Source organism: Aphelocoma coerulescens, chromosome 24, assembly GCF_041296385.1.
Source record: "Aphelocoma coerulescens isolate FSJ_1873_10779 chromosome 24, UR_Acoe_1.0, whole genome shotgun sequence".
Classification (NCBI taxonomy): Eukaryota; Metazoa; Chordata; class Aves; order Passeriformes; family Corvidae; genus Aphelocoma; species Aphelocoma coerulescens.
Window position 1 is genome coordinate 188,483 of NC_091037.1, and position 7,782 is coordinate 196,264.

The window sequence follows — 7,782 nt, forward strand, 5'->3', positions numbered from 1 at the left end:
TCGGTGCAGCTCTTTTAGTGACACGGGGCAGGGGCCACACCTGCTGCAGTATCTTTTGAATATTTCTTCGACCATTGTCAATATTTTATTCCCCTCACACTTCCCTTTGTCAACATTTTATTCCCCTCACACTTCCCAGCATTTCCCGTGCGGCTCTTTTCACCCAGCAGCGCTGCCCCGAAGGTCCCTCGGTGCAGCTCTTTTAGTGACACGGGGCAGCGGCCACAGCTGCTGCAGTACCTTTTGAATATTTCTTCGACCATTGTCAACATTTTATTCCCCTCACACTTCCCAGCATTTCCCGTGCGGCTCTTTTTAGCCAGCAGCGCTGCCCCGAAGGTCCCGCGGTGCAGCTCTTTTAGTGACACGGGGCAGCGGCCACAGCTGCTGCAGTACCTTTATTGTACCTCTTTTACCATGCTCAATATTTTATTTCCTTTACACCTCTCAACCTTTCCCGTGCTGCTCTTTTTACCCAGCGGCGCTGCCCCGAAGGTCCCTCGGTGCAGCTCTTTTAGTGACACGGGGCAGGGGCCACACCGGCTGCAGTATCTTTTGAATATTTCTTCGACCATTGTCAACATTTTATTCCCCTCACACTTCCCTTTGTCAATATTTTATTCTGCTCACACTTCTCAGCCTTTCCCGTGCTGCTCTTTTTGACCAGCAGCGCTGCCCCAAAGGTCCCTCGCTGCAGCTCTTTTAGTGACACGGGGCAGCAGCCACTCCTGCTGCAGTACCTTTTGAATATTTCTTAGACCATTGTCAATATTTTATTCCGCTCACACTTCCCAGCATTTCCCGTGCGGCTCTTTTTACCCAGCAGCGCTGCCCCAAAGGTCCCGCGGTGCAGCTCTTTTAGTGACACGGGGCAGCAGCCACTCCTGCTGCAGTACCTTTTGAATATTTCTGAGACCATTGTCAATATTTTATTCCGCTCACACTTCCTAGCATTTCCCGTGCGGCTCTTTTTACCCAGCAGCGCTGCCCCAAAGGTCCCGCGGTGCAGCTCTTTTAGTGACACGGGGCAGCGGCCACAGCTGCTGCAGTACCTTTATTGTACCTCTTTTACCATGCTCAATATTTTATTCCCTTTACACCTCTCAGCCTTTCCCGTGCTGCTCTTTTTACCCAGCGGCGCTGCCCCGAAGGTCCCGCGGTGCAGCTCTTTTAGTGACACGGGGCAGGGGCCACACCTGCTGCAGTATCTTTTGAATATTTCTTCGACCATTGTCAATATTTTATTCCCCTCACACTTCCCTTTGTCAATATTTTATTCCGCTCACATTTCCCAGCATTTCCCGTGCGGCTCTTTTTACCCAGCAGCGCTGCCCCAAAGGTCCCTCGGTGCAGCTCTTTTAGTGACACGGGGCAGCGGCCACAGCTGCTGCAGTACCTTTTGAATATTTCTTAGACCATTGTCAACATTTTGTTCCCCTCACACTTCCCAGCATTTCCCGTGCGGCTCTTTTTACCCAGCAGCGCTGCCCCAAAGGTCCCGCGGTGCAGCTCTTTTAGTGACACGGGGCAGCGGCCACAGCTGCTGCAGTACCTTTATTGTACCTCTTTTACCATGCTCAATATTTTATTTCCTTTACACCTCTCAACCTTTCCCGTGCTACTCTTTTTACCCAGCGGCGCTGCCCCGAAGGTCCCTCGGTGCAGCTCTTTTAGTGACACGGGGCAGGGGCCACACCGGCTGCAGTATCTTTTGAATATTTCTTCGACCATTGTCAACATTTTATTCCCCTCACACTTCCCTTTGTCAATATTTTATTCCGCTCACATTTCCCAGCATTTCCCGTGCGGCGCTTTTTACCCAGCAGCGCTGCCCCAAAGGTCCCGCGGTGCAGCTCTTTTAGTGACACGGGGCAGCGGCCACTCCTGCTGCAGTACCTTTTGAATATTTCTGAGACCATTGTCAATATTTTATTCCCGTCACACTTCCCCTTGTCAACATTTTATTCCCCTCACACTTCTCAGCCTTTCCCGTGCTGCTCTTTTTACCCAGCAGCGCTGCCCCAAAGGTCCCGCGGTGCAGCTCTTTTAGTGACACGGGGCAGCGGCCACACCTGCTGCAGTACCTTTATTGTACCTCTTTTACCATGCTCAATATTTTATTCCCTATACACCTCTCAGCCTTTCCCGTGCTGCTCTTTTTACCCAGCGGCGCTGCCCCGAAGGTCCCGCGGTGCAGCTCGTTTAGTGACACGGGGCAGCGGCCACTCCTGCTGCAGTACCTTTTGAATATTTCTTCGACCATTGTCACTATTTTATTCCCCTCACACTTCCCTTTGTCAATATTTTATTCCGCACACATTCCCAGCCTTTCCCGTGCTGCTCTTTTTACCCAGCGGCGCTGCCCCGAAGGTCCCGCGGTGCAGCTCTTTTAGTGACACGGGGCAGCGGCCACTCCTGCTGCAGTACCTTTTGAATATTTCTTCGACCATTGTCCATATTTTATTCCCGTCACACTTCCCCTTGTCAATATTTTATTCTGCTAACACTTCTCAGCCTTCCCCGTGCTGCGCTTTTTACTCAGCAGCGCTGCCCCAAAGGTCCCGCGGTGCAGCTCTTTTAGTGACACGGGGCAGCGGCCACTCCTGCTGCAGTACCTTTATTGTACCTCTATTACCATCCTCAGCATTTTATTCCCTATATACCTCTCAGCCTTTCCCGTGCTGCTCTTTTTACCCAGCGGCGCTGCCCCGAAGGTCCCGCGGTGCAGCTCTTTTAGTGACACGGGGCAGCGGCCACTCCTGCTGCAGTACCTTTTGAATATTTCTTCGACCATTGTCAATATTTTATTTCCCTCATACTTCCCTTTGTCAATATTTTATTCCGCTCACATTTCCCCAGCCTTTCCCGTGCTGAACTTTTTACCCAGCAGCGCTGCCCCGAAGGTCCCTCGGTGCAGCTCTCTTAGTGACACGGGGCAGGGGCGGAGAGCCCTCTAGGTGCGGCTCCTCGGTGCCACTTTACCGTGTTCTATTTTATTTCATTGGCACCTCGCGCGTTGCGCCGGGCGGCTCATTCGGAGACATGTACCGGCTCCCACAGCGCCCCGCCCGCCGCCGCTCCCCGGGGCCCTCCCCGCTGCTCTCGGGAGATCGCACACCGCAGGCGGCCCAAGCCCCGTCCCGCCGACGGCACTCGCCACCCGCCGCCCGCCGCCGCGTTCTCCCGCTGCCTACCGGCACACGAAGCGGCGCTGCCGATGACGGAGCCGATGCGCGGCTGCCACGCCGCTTTCCCCGCGCCTCAGGGCCGGCGGCTTCGGCCCCACAGGGCGGCGTCCCCGCATCCGGGCCAGCCCGCGGAGCTCCTGCCGCTGCCGCCGCCGCCCCCCGACTGAGGGGCCGCGACGCCGGCGCCCCCTTTTATACTCCGCACCCCCCTTTTCCCGCCACTGCCGCGCTGGGCTCCCCCCACCTCAAAACCGCCCAGAAGCGCCCGAGGCGGGAACGGCGCAGCCGCGACGGTGCCTCAGAGAAGCTCTTTTAGCGGCACGGGGCAGCGGCCACCCCTCCTGCAGTACCTTTATTGTACCTCTTTTACCATGCTCAGCATTTTATTCCCTATACACCTCTCAGCCTTTCCCGTGCTGAGCTTTCTACCCAGCAGCGCTGCCCCGCCGGTCCCACGGTGCAGCTCTTTTAGTGACACGGGGCAGCGGCCATACCTGCTGCATTACCTTTTGGATATTTCTTAGACCAGTGTCAACATTTTATTTCCCTCACACTTCCCTTTGTCAATATTTCATTCCGCTCACACTTCCCAGCCTTTCCCGTGCGGCTCTTTTTACCCAGCAGCGCTGCCCCGAAGGTCCCGCGGTGCAGCTCTTTTAGTGACACGGGGCAGCGGCCACACCTGCTGCAGTACCTTTATTGTACCTCTATTACCATGCTCAGCATTTTATTCCCTATACACCTCTCAGCCTTTCCCGTGCTGCTCTTTTTACCCAGCAGCGCTGCCTCGAAGGTCCCGCGGTGCAGCTCTTTTAGTGACACGGGGCAGCGGCCACTCCTGCTGCAGTACCTTTTGAATATTTCTTTGAGCATTGTCAATATTTTATTCCCCTCACACTTCCCAGCCTTTCCCGTGCTGCTCTTTTTACCCAGCAGCGCTGCCCCGAAGGTCCCTCGGTGCAGCTCTTTTAGTGACACGGGGCAGCAGCCACTCCTGCTGCAGTACCTTTTGAATATTTCTTAGACCATTGTCAACATTTTGTTCCGCTCACAGTTCCCCAGCCTTTCTCGTGACTCTTTTTACCAGCACCGCCCCGCCGTGGGTCCCTCGGTGCAGCTCTCTTAGTGACACGGGGCAGGGGCGGAGAGTCCTCTAGGTGCGGCTCCTCTGTGGCGCTTTCCTTGTTCTGTTTTATTTCATTTTCATTTCTATTTTATTTTATTTTCACCTCGCGCGTTGCGCCGGGCGGCTCATTCGGGGACATGCACCGGCTCCCACAGCGCCCCGCCCGCCGCCGCTCCCCGGTGCCCTCCCCGCTGCTCTCGGGAGATCGCACCCCACAGGCGGCCCAAGCCCCGTCCCGCCGACGGCACTGGCCACCCGCCGCCCGCCGCCGCGTTCTCCCGCTGCCTACCGGCACACGAAGCGGCGCTGCCGATGACGGAGCCGATGCGCGGCTGCCACGCCGCTTTCCCCGCGCCTCAGGGCCGGCGGCTTCGGCCCCACAGGGCGGCGTCCCCGCATCCGGGCCAGCCCGCGGAGCTCCTGCCGCTGCCGCCGCCGCCCCCCGACTGAGGGGCCGCGACGCCGGCGCCCCCTTTTATACTCCGCACCCCCCTTTTCCCGCCACTGCCGCGCTGGGCTCCCCCCGCCTCAAAACCGCTCAGAAGCGCCCGAGGCGGGATATCCCCTGCAGTGGAATCCCTCCTGTACTGGAAAAGGTGCGGTAAAGAAAAAAAAATTGAACTCCGATCTTTACAGAAATGTCCCAAAAATCGAAGCCGCTGTGAGGGGCTTCGTGGTGAGCCTGGTCCCTCAGGTAACGGCGCTTTCCATTGGCTGCCGGAGTAGCCAGGGCTCCTATTGGCTGCCGCACGCTGCGACGCTTCCGATTGGCTGCTGCCCGACCCGCCGCCCCCGGGCCGCTGCTGCTGGGGGTCTCGCCAGGCGGGCTGCAGCCAGAGCAGGACACAGCGCAGCGCCAGCAGGCGTCCAGCGGTGCTCCGTGTCTGTCGGCGTTTGCAGTTCAGACAGACAAATTGAATCCAAATTGCCGGCGATTTCCTCCACCTGCTGTTTCTCCTCTGTTTTCCTGGATGGATTTGACAGCGCCTTCTTTCCCCCCACAGAGTTGGAAAGCAAAATGCTGAGGTGCCCCTTGGCCATCTCCGCTTCCTTCCACAGCTCCAGCCTTGTCCCTCTTTCTCCCCCCTTTCCTTTGCACTAGGTTCTCCCTCCTCCTTTCCCAGGCAACTCGCAGCAGAGACATTTCACCCACCGGCACCAGCTGCTTCCTCTCACTCCGTCCCAGTTTGCCCACTTTGAACTACTGGAGCCGCCTGCCCGCGGAGCCGGACCCGCCGTGCGCCTGGGTAATGGTGGCGTGAATTATCGCAGGGATTATTGGGGTGGGCTGGGCCTGGCCATGTGCCTGGTGCCAGCAAAACCACTCTGTCCCTCTCCTCCTCACCCTGGGCAGGGAACAGAACACATCAGGAAAGACCTGAGGATGGGGAGAAGGGCACAGAGAGATCACTCACCGGTCACTGGAATAAGAGACACGACTGGGGGGAATAAATTGAATTTATTGTCAAACAAATCAGAGTAAGAGAATGAGAGGTAAACCTGCAGGGGTTCAAGCCTAGGAACGAGGACTTTTTCCTCGGCAGCTCGCAGCTGCACGAGGGGGATAAAGGATCCCCCGGGGCCCCCGAGCAGCGGCTCTGCCCCCCCTCAATGGGGATGTGTCCAGATCCGCCGGTCCATCCCGGGCTTTGGGGGGCAAGAGTGCAGCAGGCGCTGAGCTGCTCCATGGAGCTTACAGCCCCCGTTGGATCCGTCGGGGTGTGACACAGTCACTGCTGGGCGTCCGTCAGCGCTCGGTGTCTGTTGGCGTTTGCAATCCCGACAGATAAATTGAGTCCAAACCGGCAGCGCCGGCTCATCTTTACTGTTCTTTTTCAATTTCTTAATGAATTAAGGGAAAACTCCCTTTAGTCACCATTTCAAAGCCTTTAATCAAGGGGAAAACGGAGGTTCCCTCTCAATTTAGACCCGTAATTGATGCATAAGGAGGGTCTCCCCTAAATTTAAACCCAAAGAAAAAGTGAATCAAGGGGGAGTTTTGCTCAAATTAGCCTCCTAAAATGAGGGGAAATGCAGTTTCCTCTTCAATTTCCCTCAAGAAACACCATTTTGGGGGCTTTTGGACACATTTTTCCTCTATGAAAGTCCCTTCAAATGAGGGTCCCCCTCGATGGAACTCTTATAATGGCACATAAAGAGGTTCTTCTCAAGGGAAGCCCTTTAAAACCAGGGACGGTGGTGTTTTGCCCTCAATTTTAACCTTAAGATGATGAAAATGGGGCGGTTTCCCTCAATTCAAATCCATCAAACAGCACCATAAAGGCTTTCTTCTTCCATTTAGATACAAAAATAATGGAAAACAGTGATTCCCTGCCAACTGAGATACAAAATCATGAAAACGTTGTGTGTTCCTTCAATTGAGACCCTCCAAATCGTAGATGAAGTGGGATCCTCCTAAGTTCAAACACAATTACAGAAATGGAGTGTTTTCCCCTCAATTTAAATCCTTTTTCTTCTCGTACCCCCCCCCCCCTTTTTTGGGGGGGGAGGGGGTGGGGGCGAGGCACTGGGAGCATTTCCTCCTCCTCACTGGTCGCACTTGGGGCTGCTGCACGTTGGAGAGTGGTGGGAAGTTTCCTCCCAGTTCCCTCCCAGCGTTCCCAGTATCTCTTCCAGTGCTCCCACTGGCAAAACACTGGGGGGCACTGCATGGTCTGATGATGGAGGGGTGCATTGTCGAGGATCACAGAGGGACCCAGGGGGTCCCAGGCGTCCTTGGTGGGGTTCCAGATTCAGCAGTAGGATTTTTCTGACTATGAGTGAGCTATGTGGCCTTTGGAGGTGTCCCTTCCTCTCCTGCTCACAAGAGAGCAGCTCAGAGGTGATTTGGCTCCTGAGCGTTTCAATTTAGGCCCCCAGAGAGGAGGAGCTGCTGCCCACATTACACCTTACAGCTCTGCCAAGGGGCATCTAACCCCATGTGTGCTCAGGAGGTGGGGATGCAAACCCCAAATCCCATCTCCGCCTCCCTCTGCAGTCCTTTAGTCTGGAAAACTAGTTCCTCTAATCTGGAAAACCAGTCCCATAACTACAGTAAACCCAGAGTCTCCTGAGTGAGAAACCACATACTTGTAGTTCCTCTGCAATAGCCTCATCCCACCTCCAGCAGCCCCTGGGAAGTTGCAGGCAAGAACACCTAACCTGGTAAGCAACTCCAATTCTTGGCAGATTTCCAGGGCAATGCAAAAACATTTCAAAATATTTTTTCAAAACATCTGCTTATTGTCCTTTAATGCAAAATAGTGATTCCATACCAGTCCTAAGAAGAACAGGCCCAGAGAAGACCTTGCTCTCTACAACTCCCTGACAGGAGGGTGTAGCCAGGTGAGGACTGGCTGCTTCGCCCAGGCAACCAGTAACAGGACAAGAGGAAATGGCCTCAAGCCGCACCAGGGTTGGGCATCAAGAGGACTTTCTTCCTGGAAAGGGTGGTCAGGCCTTGGCAGG